This window comes from Schistocerca gregaria, chromosome 1 (assembly GCF_023897955.1).
Source record: "Schistocerca gregaria isolate iqSchGreg1 chromosome 1, iqSchGreg1.2, whole genome shotgun sequence".
NCBI lineage: Eukaryota > Metazoa > Arthropoda > Insecta > Orthoptera > Acrididae > Schistocerca > Schistocerca gregaria.
In genome coordinates this window covers 692,320,036-692,334,726 of record NC_064920.1, presented here as the reverse complement: position 1 = coordinate 692,334,726, position 14,691 = coordinate 692,320,036, and the positions used below count along the sequence as shown (strand labels likewise).

The window sequence follows — 14,691 nt, the reverse complement described above, 5'->3', positions numbered from 1 at the left end:
ACTTAAACGTAACTAACCTAAGGACATCACACACATCCATTCCCAAGGCAGGATTCGAACCTTTGACGTAGCGGTCGCGCGGTTCCAGATTGTATTCCTAGAACCGCTCGGCCACCCCGGCCGGCCATCTTTTGAAGACATACCACGCTGCTCTACACGGAGGTAAAGAAAATTGCTTGGGATTGTTTAGAAGATGATTATGGTTTATATATTTAAGTGTAAAAATTTACCTAAAAGAATCTTTGTAATGATGCTTAATGCCATTGTTACATCATTTGAATTCTGTTATGGTACTGTGAAATAGTTCAAATAACTGAAGCAACAAAGAAATCACAACTTTCGGTAAAACACTGAAAAGTAATATCATTGTTACAGTTGCCAATTGATAGTTTTTATCCATGATACCAAATACAAAACTGTTACAAACATATAATACGATATATTATAGGAGGCGCTACACAAGAAGATGTAAATTATTCTGGAAAAGCAATATTCTTTTGAAAATCATTCAAAGGCGAACTTTTCCAAATGGTCATTCAAATGAGAACCTGTTCGTATTTCTGTGTACTTTTAAAGGAATATTTTCATTGTAGATACAATCTACAGATATGAACTGCCTTTTGCGCACAACAGTAAAGGCGTTTGCATTGCAATATATTTTTTCATTCATATGTGTGCACGAAATAAATTTCACGTTGATCGTCAATAAGCGCATTTAGCGGACACGTTTGGTATTGCGTGTGACATCAATTGTATCGCATGCTAAAGACTAACAAAGGGAGGCCACGACGTTTCGAACGCGGATTAACTGCAAACTTCGTACACTCGTAGTACTCCATTAGGACAACAAAATGTGTAAGCAATAGCGAGCACTTCTCAAGCGTTATTGAGAAAATCGCAAGATAAATTCTATCGTCAAATATCTCAGATATATATACTTGAGCGTGGCCGTTTCTACCAGGAAGCGCCGGCAGGCGAGTGGTTAGAGTTCAAGCCCCGTAATCGCTGGGTCGCTGGATCGAGTCCCGCTCGTCAGTTTTTTCAATTTCTAACACAGTCATTTTCTTTATTATTTGTATTACATTTGATGTAATGGGAAAAATACGTGTAATCGGATGAACTTTTATTAAATTTACAATGTTATTTGGCAGTCTACAAATTTTTATTATCACGAATAATATAATTTTCACAACTACCGACTAGTAAACGGCCAAACGCATAAAGTGATACTGAAAATGTATGCTTTTCCGTGTTTTGAGACGTCCCTTATACCTGGAAGGAGCCCGAAACAACTTGTTACCTCAGAGCGGCACAGACGGCTTTCGAAAGATGTACAATTAATCGTCGCTTTCGACATTACGATTTCAAATTGCGGGATGGTATTTTTTCGTAAAAACATGAAAAACGAAGTTAAACGGCACCAGCAGCATTGAATAAATGCTATGTTTCCGCACACGCAAAGTCTTTTGAGGTTTTCCGTGGAAAAACAAACCTCTTTAACATGTTCAAAAACCTCTTTTTCAGCCGATAATTTGGAAGTAAACCAAGCATAACGCAGCATTTCGTTAAATATCGGCGCTGATCATTGGTCATGCAGTATCGAGTGTATTTTCATAGCGTCTTCAAGACAGACAATTTCTCGTATTCTTTCGATTAAATACGAACAATTTTGAAGACACGGACAAGCATACAATTTCAGTATGACTTTATGCGTGTGGTCGTTTACTAGTCGGTAGTTATGAATATTACATTATTTGTGATAATAAAAATTTGTAGACTGACAAATAACATTGTAACAAGTTCATCCGATTACACGTATTTTTCCCATTACATCAAGTGTAATATAAATAGTATAGAAAATGACTGTTAGAAATTTAAAAAAAAAAACGAGCGGCACTCGACCCAGTGATCACGGGGCTTGAACGCTAACCACTCGCCTGCCGGCTCTTCCTGGTAGAAACGGCCACGCACAAGTATATACACGGTGTTACAAAAAGGTACGGCCAAACTTTCAGGAAACATTCCTCACACGCAAAGAAAGAAAATGTTATGTGGACATGTGTCCGGAAACGCTTACTTTCCATGTTAGAGCTCATTTTATTACTTCTCTTCAATCACATTAATCACGGAATGGAAACACTTTGTTACAGGAAATGTTCAAAATGTCCTCCGTTAGCGAGGATACATGCATCCACCCTCCGTCGCATGGAATCCCTGATGCGCTGACGCAGCCCTGGAGAATGGCGTATTGTATCACATCCGTCCACAATACGAGCACGAAGAGTCTCTACATTTGGTACCGGGGTTGCGTAGACAAGAGCTTTCAAATGGCCCCATAAATGAAAGTCAAGAGGGTTGAGGTAAAGAGAGCGTGGAGGCCATGGAATTGGTCCGCCTCTACCAATCCATCGGTCACCGAATCTGCTGTTGAGAAGCGTACGAACACTTCGACTGAAATGTGCAGGAGCTTCGTGCATGAACCACATGTTGTGTCGTACTTGTAAAAGCACATGTTCTAGCAGCACAGGTAGAGTATGCCGTATGAAATCATGAGAACGTGCTCCACTGAGCGTAGGTGGACGAAACTGAAATGAGCTCTAACATGGAAATTAAGCTTTTCCGGACACATGTCGATATAACGTCTTTTCTTTATTTGTGTGAGGAGCGTTTCCTGAAAGTTTGGCCGTACCTTTTTCTAACACCCTGTATATCTGAGATATTTGGCGATCGAAATTATCTCGCGATTTTCTCAATAACGCTTGAGAAGTACGCGCTATTGCTTACACATTTTGTTGTCCTAATGGAGTACTAAGAGTGTACGAAGTTTGCAGTAAATCCGCGTACCAAACATCGTGGCCTCACCTTGTAAGACAATAGGAGCAGCACGACCCATTAAACGTTCCATATGTTACCATCGACCGCGGAGGAAGGAAGGAAAGAAAGAAAGAAAGAAAGAAAGAACGAGCCGGACAGAAAAATTCGGCCGTTGGCCACTCGCACTCACGTGTCAGGGCGAACTTGTCGCGGTCCAGAACGCGACGGCTCCACAGCAGGGAGGCGCGCCGCATCGCGTCTTGGGAGCAGGGCGCCGTGTTGGTAACTACGCGCCAAGCGCAGCGGCGCTTCGATCTTCTTCCTGTCACTCAAAAGAAACGCGTCCTGCCAGGAAACACCGAGTGACGCTGGAGCGTTTCCCGGAGCTCTGCGTCTGCGACTATGACCATGCTCGCCGCCTGGTGGTCACGTAGGCCTTAGCGTAAACTGCGCAATCACGAGGAAAAAAAGTACGACCAATCACGATTTCGTCGAATGAACTATTTACTTTGCCGCAACTTTTTCGGACATAGAACATTTTCAGTGGCCGACGTTATTAATCTCCATTGTAAAGGATGTTAGAAAAAGGTATAGAATATCTTGAGAGGTGGTAGCACTCATCGAAACGGGAGAAAAAAGTCCAGTAAAAATGCGTCTGGAAACTTGTACTTTCTGGGATACGAATACTTGTTGATAGGAGGGGCTAAAAGACGTCTCGATGCGGCCGTGGCCAGAATTGTTGCACTGATTTCGGTCAATAGTATCAGTAAAGTGTTTCGATATCTTTTTGTACCACAGTACTCAAGGTATCCATGAGTCTGAGCATTAAGTGGTCTAAAGCCAGTTGTATGGTTCGAATTATGTTGGACTGTATTTCCAAAAGGGTTCATATGTGTTTTGTGGAGAGTTACTAAAACTCTGGGTACAAAGCGTGGAGTCTTACGTACTTACACAAATGGCTTCACTTTGTTCGAATAACTTACGGGTTTGTTGCCGGGTGACATCGTCGACCACCGCCGATATTTCGACAGGAGCACACCCTGCCATTCTCAAGGCGCAAATGCAAGGAGGAAGAAATGTGCAAGGAAACTAAATACCTCGATTCGCAGAGGAGACAGGGAGATTCTGGCTTGCACGTCCAGCTATTGGGATAGTGTTATTAAGGAAGCTGTTGAAATCAAACTATCAAGCAACCTTATAAACAGAGATGGTGGATATTGTTTAAATGCTGCTTGGAATCCGGTTCTGTCTCTCATCAAAAACCAGAGGGACAGAATTAGTGCTACCTCACCTGTTGAGTAATAGTCACTATCGGTATTTCTGACGTTGGGTATCTTTGTTTGTGTTAACACTTGTTCTCTGTATGGTGTCTCCCTTGTTTCTCCTCTGTGAACCGAGGTATTAAATTCCCTTTGCACCTTTCTTTCTCCTTGCATTTGTGCCTTGAGAATGGCAGGGTGTGCACCTGTCGAAATATCTGCGGCGGTTGACGTCGTCACCCGGCAGTAAACCCGTAAGTTATTCGAACATTCAATTCGCCGGGATAAGTTAAGGTCTCACATGGCTTCATTTTGGTTTTTACATCAGTACATTTGTATATTTTCTTTCCTCTTTACCACAACTTCTTAGCATTGGAAGCGTACTCAACAAATGACGTTACAGAAATTATTTTCATGGTTCAGCAAATGGAAACAGCTTGCGAGCCCGTGCACTCTACGCTAAAAAATAGTCATATTGCAGAGTATCATCGCTTAGCTGTTCGGCCTATTTGTCCAGCGCTCTCTAGCATCCAAACTGTAAACAGTCCACACGCGTGAGATAGAAGACGGTGTGTCATATTTAGTTGATGCAATCTACGGCGCCATCACAATTCGAACCACGCAACTGCCTGCAGCCTTCTTATGTTCAGATTAATATGTATCTTGGGTGTTATGGTACAGATTGACACCAGAGCGGTTTGCTTACCGAGCAGCACTGCATTCCTCCTATGAACAAATGTTCATTTCTCAGAAGGTATGTGTTTCTGTATTCACGCTTACTGGCTTTATTTTTTGTGACGCTTTTTATTACCATATTTCAAAATATCACACTTTTTTAACATGCTGTAAATTTCTTCTCTAACATAGAAAACCGTATTTTTCTGTCTTCTTTAAGACAGAATGCCTTTTTTTATTATGCTGACATGTGTGATAGATTGACTTCCTTTACGAGAAACAATACCTAATCTGGTCAAGGGTATGCCGACATCTGCAGGTATGATTAGACCTGAAATCAATTACGAGTGAATAACTGCCTTATTTCGCGAAACTGTGACGGGCTGAACTGCTTTTCGCCTAATCGTCATAACAGCAACAGTGGCAGAGCTCTTCAGCCATTGTTGTTAAAACAATGCAAATGCACACCACAACGAGTAATGCAATCCCACGGAGAAAATTCACAGGAACTGTGCAGCTAGATGTAAATAATAAATTCCATGGACTGAACAAAGAGTCCACGGGTTGGTACAGAAATAGGGAAAACACCGACCCTACAATTGCTAACGTCTTTGTCATGAGATGAAATAAGAACGTCTCACACGTCACTACATTAAATCGGAAAGTCGTGTGGCATGTCGAAAAGACGGTGTCTGTCAAACTGTTTGGAATTGAGCCTGAATTACAGATATCTGCAAAGGTGCTAACGACAAGTTTTCCTCAGCCTTCCCGTTTCCGTAGCAGAGGTGTTCTTAAATGGCTTGCTGGTTGGACAGGGCTATCTTGTGACAGCCAACATACGCTTTGTGCTGACTCGCCAAGTGACCAAACATGTCCTCTTAAACTAATACCAGTAAAGTAAGGTCGTATTTCAGAAGTAAACTGAATGTCATACGATTTTGAAAAATATTTCTGTGCTCATTTCTTTTATTCCGCACAGGAGAGTAGTACTTCAGCCTTTCGTTGTGATATCTAAGATTCTTCTTTAGACCCTGAATTTATTTTTACTCATCCTTTACATTTTTATTTAAAAAAATATATTATGAGCAGCGTCCTGTGGACTATATAGTGATTGGTTTCAAAACCAAATATGTTTGACTCATACGGTCAACGAAACCTGCTAAAAATGAATAAAATGTAAATTAAATGACTTGGATTCAAAGACGGGGTGGCGTCACGGAATAACTATGCACTTTAGTTGGTGTGATGTTATATTCCATAAAAAAAGTGAAAGTCCGAAAAGAGATTAAAATCGCTGCTAAAAAGAAAAAGAAGCTATTGCTTTGGGAGAGGTACTTTATTAAATGGGTTGAGGTAAGCATGGTTTATGAATAAAGCATCTTATCTGAATCAACTTGGACTTGACGACGGCATTGTTTTGCTTTCTTTGAGAAGCTTCAACAAATAATGATGAAGCTAAAAGAACAAACAAGAAAACATGATTGAAAATTATCTGCAAGCAGGATACTGAAAGGAAGAGAGTCAAATGTTGACATCGTTGTTTAAACAATCCACTAACTCGTGCACTTACGTCAACCAGAGACTACGTGGGGATAGAACTAAAAATAAGCACAAAGGTAAATAAAATTTCATTGTTCGTTTGGGAAATTTGGTGCCTTATTTACAAATGAATTAGTATTTTGCTTGAAATGGGAAGTTAATAACTGCAGTGTTTACCATTTTTAGCCTATAGCAGTGAGAAAACTTGTCCAGCAGGAAATGGAAAGAGGTACGATTGGAATACCGAGAACAGAGGAGAAAAAGAAAAAAAAAAGAAAAAGAAATGCGTAAGGTATAAGACAGCAGGTGAAGGAGCCATGGCAACTGAAAACTGGCTGGACATGCTGCACGACCTAAGACCTAATGCACGAAAACTTATTTTTCTGTATACTTAGTGAAAAGAAACGATCTGTACAATGAGCTAATGGAAGATTCGTAGGCAACACGAGGAAAAAATTAAGGTATATATGGATGCATAAAAGCTGAAGACTGCGTGTACGTGTAGAATTTTGGAATAAGACCATGCAGCAGTGGGTTAAAAATAACTCATAATGATTTGCCTCTATTAATGCAGTCGCAAAAACAGCATTTAATGCTTTTGTGCAGGATTTTTCTTGAAACTTATTTCCTCACGGGTGTGAATAGAAATTAAAATGAGCAATGATTCAGAGAAACTATCGGGGCGAGAGGGTGGGGGGGGGGGGGGGAGGGGAGAGGACAGCGGAGGAAGAAAAAACTTCTTCGACTCTATTATAGCAGGCGATGGTATTTTGAGTGTTCCTAGTTTTGTATATCTTCAGCCTGCTCGCCATACATTCGTCTAGGAAAAACAAGAGTTTATATTAGCTGCTATCTGTTTATTGCTAGAGTCAGATGTTAATCACGCCCGAAGAATGTGGAGGTACTCAAGAAGTAGGAAGCCAGATGCTCGGGCCGAAGAAGGGAAATAAGGCAGATGTGTTTGTGAAGCACTCGACGCAAACTTCCGAGAAGTGGCTCTAAGGCTTTAGACGGCGCGCAGCCTGGCGAATTAGTCAGGCCGGCAGCCACAGGGGTGGGGGTTCCCGCGGCCGGCCGCCTTTATTTATAGCCACTGTGCACGCAGTCAGGGCGCCGGCCGCAGCGCAGTGCCAAACGAGGCTGGCGGGCCCGGAAGAGCCGTGGCCACGCCATGCTGCAGCAAGGCACGCTTATCTGGAAGCGGAGCCTCGCGAGAGCCTGCTGGCGTCTTTTACCGGCCCGCGCCAGAAGCTGCGGTCTCTAAAAGTAAAGCAACTACACGGCCGAGCAGACGGCGATTTATTACCTGATCCTGCAGTCCATTTCCGTACACCAATATGTGTCAATAAAAATCGAACTGTACTCCAGGAGTCAATGACACTTGTACCGCAACAAGTTGCTCAGCCGAGCGACCACTGCTTCACCTTCAGCCTTAAGCCATCCTCACATGGGACGAGGCAGCTAACGTTAACGTTAACGTGAACGTGAACGCGGAAGCGGTCGCGACATCCACTCTCACGAGAAACAGTACCGTCGGCCCACGGGAAGACATGGTTACCGTGATTTGCGCCCACAGCGCTCTCCATTGGCCGTTGTCAATCTTATTTGGCTCTCCAACCATACAGTTTCTTTATGAAGATGATCCGCGTAAAATAGCTGCATTAGCAATTATCGAAGAAGAGCGGAGGAAATCGCGAAGATGATTTTGGACTTGCCTGGGGCCTGAACAGCAGATTCCTTGTAGAGTAACAGTACATAACGCTGTACAAAGATCTGAGATACATACTAGTAAAAGTCATTCGTTAACTCAATTGAATTTTCATCCAATTTTCTGTTTCAAAAGACAGAAAAGTAGTGTCTAAGGCCAGTTTGGGCATGCATAATATCAGTACACTCGACACTGTACTGACTACCAACAGACTGAAACAACGTACTTGATCACATATGTTTCAAGATCGAGATTCGTTTCATAATTTCATTAGAATGGAAGAGGAGATTTTTTCGAAGCTACTCACCATCACTGAAAAAGGTATTTACCGGGAAGATACAAACATGCGCCGGCCTGTGTGGCCGAGCGGTTCTAGGCGCTTCACTCTGGAACCGCGCGACCGCTACGGTCGTAGGTTCGAATCCTGCCTCGGGCGTGGATGTGTGTCATGTCCTTAGGTTAGTTAGGTTTAAGTAGTCCTAAGTTCTAGGGGACTGATGACCTCAGATGTTAAGTCACATAGTGCTTAGAGCCATGTAAACCACGTAACAAACATGAGACAGCCCGTAAACCCAGAGATAGGTATATACTTTTTACAGAACTTTTCATAGTAGCAAAAATTTCCTGTGTGTAATGGATGTTTACTTTAAGACGTAGACTGGCAGTCATATTAAGATTTCTGGTCTCTGAGAAAACTTTCAATCGTTGGGATTTGCAACAACAATTGCAGCAAATACATTATTTATAAGAAACAAAATTGACTTTTAAAATAATTCTTCTCTCTAAATGATTAAGACCGACCCAGAATCTTTGAGAAAACAAAAGGCGAAAAAACAAAATTACAAGGAGGTGGGTGCGAACCTGCTACTTTTCTCGTCGCTACTTATAACCCACAAAGCTACCAACTGCGCTGAAGTTTCTGCATGTCAACTCACTCTCATTATCTGGCACACACTGTCCAGAGACTGCTCCTACATACGTCACTGTTTTATATTTAATACACCCTGCTCTACATATGTAATATACCTTATAGACAGATCCCGGGTTCGAGTCCCGGTCGGGGCACACATTTTCAGCTGTCCACATCGAGGTATATCAACACCACCTGTCGGCAGCTGATGGTTTCAGTTAGTCATCATTTATTCCAGGGAAAAGCTGCACCGTCATCAACAGTATTCTGTCCTTTCGAGAACAGCTACTGTCTTCATACATATAGTTAAAGGCTGCCCAGCCATTGACCTTCGTCTGTGCGAATGCGCACAGGTTGCCCAAACTCTTACGAGAATCGCCAAAGCGTGCGCGAGTAATGAGTGGATGGGCCAATGTCTACGGCAGCTGAGGGTTTCAGTTAGTTCAAAAATGGTTCAAATGGCTCTGAGCACTATGGGACTTAACATCTGTGGTCATCAGTCCCCTAGAACTTAGAACTACTTCAACCTAACTGACCTAAGGGCATCGCACACATCCATGCCCGAGGCAGGATTCGAGCCTGCGACCGTAGCAGTCTCGCGGTTCCGGACTGAGCGTCTAGAACCGCTAGACCACCGCGGCTGGCTTTCAGTTAGTCATCACTATCATAAATGTTAACTTATGTTTACATTGTGCATGAAGGATGGCATAGAATACAGTTTACAATTAACATGATGTCCGATATGGATTTCACAAGCAGCATGAGAGATTGCAGGGCAGTCTCACTTCTGATTCGGTGTCATGCCGCATGCTATTCTTCAGGAAGATGATCTTTATTATGAAATGACTTCATACATCGTGATGAAATGGTGGGCAGCAGTTACGACTCTAGCTTGTATGCTCTAGTGAAGGAATATTAGTAAGCTTTACCTGCGCTGAAAGGAATAGGGTCGGATTTCAACGACTGCAGTAAAAGCGTACGGCGACTGAGGGCCGAGAGGAGCGTATTTTTCTGCGGAACTTACGTGAAAACATTTCCGGACAGCCGAATTCCGCGGCCTCATTGTGCGGACAGGTTGGATGGCGCCAGTCGGCTGCGGTCCGCGTTCAGGTAGGTTAACTAGCACCAAGGAGACACTGCTCCAATGGGCAAAGCAGTGAAGATTGGCAACGAGGCAGAGGAAGGGCTCTTGTTAGGTAGGAAGCATAAGAGACAACTGTGAGCTTTCTGCGAATCTTCCGCGGGACAGGTCACTGGCGCCCAGACATCCAGACTCTGATACAAAACATATTTGTGAAGGCACGAGGCTTTTAGTGAGTTTATGACCGTTCTTTGGAAAGTTGGAAGTAGATAGAACAGGGGAGATGATAAACGGTTTATGGGGGGCTGTGGCTCCATTCTGGTCTTGTTGTTAAAAAAGACATGGCATAACCACTTGGGAAAGAGGCCGCGAAGCTGAATCTTTTTTTCTTTTCTCTCAATTAACTTTGAAGTCTCTGATTGGTCAAATCTGTGTAAGCAGAGCAAGGGGGCAGTCTCCAATCTTCGAATGTGGTGCTCCAGCTCGTTATTGGCTTGTGCTAAAATGGGAGTAGTCTAAGATGTAAATGTGCTTTGCTACCGAGCTGGCGAGGAAAGCGGACAGAGAAAAGTGACCACTCTTGCACTGGCACTCCGCTCGTTAAGAACTGCAGGTCTCTACCTAAATGGTGAGACGGTGTCCTTTGCTAGTGAGCCACTTAGAACCTGTGCCATTCACCTTTTGAAACATCAGAGGTACTACTTTTAGTATCATGCACGCAACTAGTGGTGCGTGGGTGTACTTATTTGTCTTGAGTCGGCCATCTAAACATTTGACATATTCTGTCACGCATAGTCGTGAGACGGAGGCAAATTGGTTTGGCAGACCAGCAAACAGGTCCACCTGCACAGAAACATCGGGTTTCAGAGGCTCATAGGGAAGAACCTGCGTTCCGAATTAGCTGAACGCGAACTTGCATTTTTTGGGCGCGCGCCAACAATAACAGATTGCTGCCGTCCATGACTTCAGTCACCGAACACAGTGTGGTGTGCAGCTCTCACAAGGAGAAGGGTAAAATATTTGCGCTATGGCGTAGGGCTCCAATATGTTTCTAAGCACCCTGTTCTTTCGAACCATATTTTCCTTTTTGGAATAGTAGAGATGTTTGACTACCCGCCAGGTTAGCCGAGCGCGCTAACGCGCTCCTTCCTGGACTCGGGTAGGCGCGCCGGCCCGTGATCGAATCCGCTTGGCGGATTAACGACGAGGGCCGGTGTGCCGCCAGCCTGGATGTGGTTTTTAGGCGGTTTTACACATCCCCCAAAGTGAATACCCAGCTGGCCCCCCACGTCCCGCCTCAGTTACACGGCTCGCAGACATCTGGACACTTTCGCACTATTCCATGGTTACGTTAGTCGCAGCCAGTTCGGGTACACTAATTCCTTCCCGGACGGAGGGGAGGGGGCTACAAGGTGGCAGCAGAAAGGGCGTCCGGCCACCCCTTCAACTAACATTGCTACATCCTATTAACCATGCCGACCCTGTGTATCCGCGGGGAAAACGGCACAAGCGAAAGATAAGAAAGAAAGTAAAGATGCTTCACTGTAGCGTAGTTTTTAGGCCATACCCCCTATTCACGTGTATGAAGTCAGATAAAGTGATTAGTGTTCTGGTTAGTGTCGTGTGTCGATCCCCAGCTGATCACTTTGTCCACCATAGACCCCATATTAGTGAAAGTGTTTGTCAAATGAAAATGTTTGCGTGACATTTCTTTAGCCATTTTTTGTCTTGTGATGAGAATGAATAAATCTATTATTATTTAGATCACAACTTCTCCTTGTGTTCTGATTAACATTACCTTGTCATTTATTAAAGTATTGATTACAAAAGAAAGTAGAAAGTTTGTAAGCATCCCCCTCTCTGACTTTTCGTAAGTGGTCACCAATTGCGCTTCATTAAATTCAGTTTCGTAATGTTGCGTAATAACACAGATAATCACTACAGTTTACTTGGACGCATTTTAGGTATGGGGAATATACCACTGCACAAATGACTATTGTGTGATATGTTCTGAGGAAATCGCTGCCAATCTGTTCGTTCTCTCTCTCTCTCTCTCTCTCTCTCTCTCTCTCTCTCTCTCTCTCTCTCTCTCTCTCTCTCTCTCTCTCTCTACACCTCTCCCTCCCCCCCCCCCCCCCTCCCTCCCATACATCTGTAAAGCTATATCTCCTGTTCAGTTCCACAAATAGAACGGAATACTTTCTGTACTGAAAAGCAGAGACGACCCCTATAATTCGAAGCATTCACGTCAATTCGCCATACAGCACGAGAACTGAAATCACTTCTCGCTTCTATCACGAAACTGATGTGTTCGGTGTCAGCTCTTCCCTGTGTATAGTGTGATAGGGACAAGTTACAGTGAATGGGGCTGGTAGAAAGGGGGGCGGGGGGAGAGGGAGGAGGGAAGGCGTGTCTTTTTGCGTTGCGTTAGAGATTGGGTGTGCAATTGCGCTGCCGTATGCCTGCGTATATGCACGCTCACACTCCCTGTTGTGCAGCAATTACGCGGCCGCGAATTCAGCGGCTAACGGTCCGCAGCGGATGACGTATTGGCGCGAAACGATTGCCGCACTGCTGGTGCCGCCGCTGCCACAGCGCGGTTGCGGAATTAGCGGGATATATTATTCAGATACGCCGGCGCTTATTAGCATAACCGCTTGACAGCGCAGAGCGCGCAACCGTGGCCAGAGCTGAACGCAGGTGCGCACTCAGCCTGTGCTCCCGCACCCCGCCTCACTTAATCGCGCCGTACGGACAGTTTATTAAAACGGCCGCCAGAGCGAGCAAGGTGGTCACGTGGTGCGCTCGCGCGTGCACGCAGCGCCTACGCCTTGTTTCTATTAAAGGCGAAAGTGTGTTTACGTACCTGTTTTCGAGCAGAAACTTCCAAAATGACTGGAACCATGTCAACCGCATCATGAATTTGGAACTATCACATTTTGAGGAGTCATACTACAAGAAATGTAGGTAAGAAGCAACAGTACTTAAAAGTGACTGACATTTTGGAGACAGTGGCGCCATTAACAGATGTCGTCGTCGTCGTCGTCGTCGATCGCATCGCCTACAATGAACGTCGACTTCTTCTGCATGCGCATAAGCAAATATGCTGGGTGGTTACAATTAAACTGAGGGTGTTGAGAGTGCTTCAGTGCGAGCCGTATACATCGCAGGATGCTGTAACATCGTAGGTGTGTTCATTAATGGGTGCGCTAGCGGAGCATTCTGGAGAAAATAGTTCCACTTTCGGCCACCAGGTGAAAATATGGCGCTGTAAACAGAAAAAATTCTTGTTTTTACGTCAATAAGGTGTTTGCCGCATGGTGACGCGCGAATTTTTTGTAAAGTGACTGTTGGTTTAAAGGTTTACGTAGTTCGAAGTTTTCCATACAAAACGCAATGGCTACTGAGAAGTAGGAACGAGCACTGCTGGCAAAGTTGTTTTACCAGGATGGCAGCAGTAGCAGCGCGCATTGTGGGCATACCGGCAATAGAAATAACTGGAACGAAGACCCATGTCATTTGAAGAAACGGGTTATTTAGATGGTGCAGCAGGGGGAGAGAGGCGGCCCATTCCCAGGGCAGTTATTGAAGTTGCTATAACTGTATCCGACCGTGCAGTATATCCCTCAAATTCTGCCGCCACTGCTCGAGATGTCACAGAAATTCTGTCCCCTCGTCACCAGTTTAAATCATTTTGCGGTGCATTTCACATTATTATCCATGCAAGATTCAGAATGTGCACCACTATGTGATTTAGCCCTTCGTTTTTTTGGCACGCGTGGAAGTGGGTGACATGTGCTCGGGGAATATTCTTTGGCTGGTCGAGGCACATTTTACTCTGCACGGTGCCGTGAATCCACAGATATGTCGCATATGTGATTGATTCTACCCCGCCACATGTAATGCAGGAACACTGCACTCAACTTACATGACTGTGTGGTGTGGTTTTACATGCTCCTTCATTCTCGGTCCATTTTTTTCTTCAAGGAGATGACACTTCGCGGGCCTGTTAGATCTACAGTGACTTCTGTACATTATAAGGACTTCACTGTGCAACACGTGATACCAGCTTCGCAGGAGGGCCACTGTGTCCATACCACTATTTTCACATGCAAGATGGGGGAGACCATATTCAACACACCGATGTCATGTGTTTGATCGTTCCTCTCCTTCTCCTGCATCCACATAACATTCTGACTGCTTACAGCACTATAGTTTCATCTGGTGGAAGAAAGTGGAGCTATTATTTTTTCCACCTTACTACGCGAGCACATTGATTAATGACCACACCTACCATGTTTCAGCGTCCTGTGACATATACAGCCCGCAGTGCAGCATTTGGAACACCATCAATTCATGAAATTACAATGAGATCCAGACCATTAGCTGCTTACAGGCGTTGACAAATATCAACGGGGACAGTTGAAAATGTGTGCCCCAACCGGGACTCGGACCCGGGATTTCCTGCTTACAAGGCAGACGCTCTATCCGACTGAGCCATCAAGGACACAGAGGATAGTGCGATTGCAGGGACGTATCTCGTCACGCTCCCCGTGAGACCCACATTTCCATCTTACTGTCCACACACTACATTTGTAGTGCCCCGGCCCACTATAACTCATTACTAGCGGCATTCAATCTACAAATGTAGTGTGTGGACAGTAAGATGGAAATGTGGGTCTCACGGGGAGCGTGACAGAGATAC

General features: G+C 44.4%; 1 protein-coding gene and 1 non-coding gene across 4 annotated transcripts in view; both read right to left on the bottom strand.

The window, feature by feature from the left end:
- LOC126364640 (tyrosine-protein phosphatase non-receptor type 13-like) overlaps positions 1–14,691 on the bottom strand; it is a 729,752-nt gene that overhangs the window by 97,950 nt on the left and 617,111 nt on the right. The gene's annotated exons all lie outside the window — the stretch shown is intronic.
- Trnat-ugu (transfer RNA threonine (anticodon UGU)) lies at positions 14,420–14,493 on the bottom strand. Its single transcript has one exon. It is a non-coding gene; the product is annotated as a tRNA-Thr (tRNA).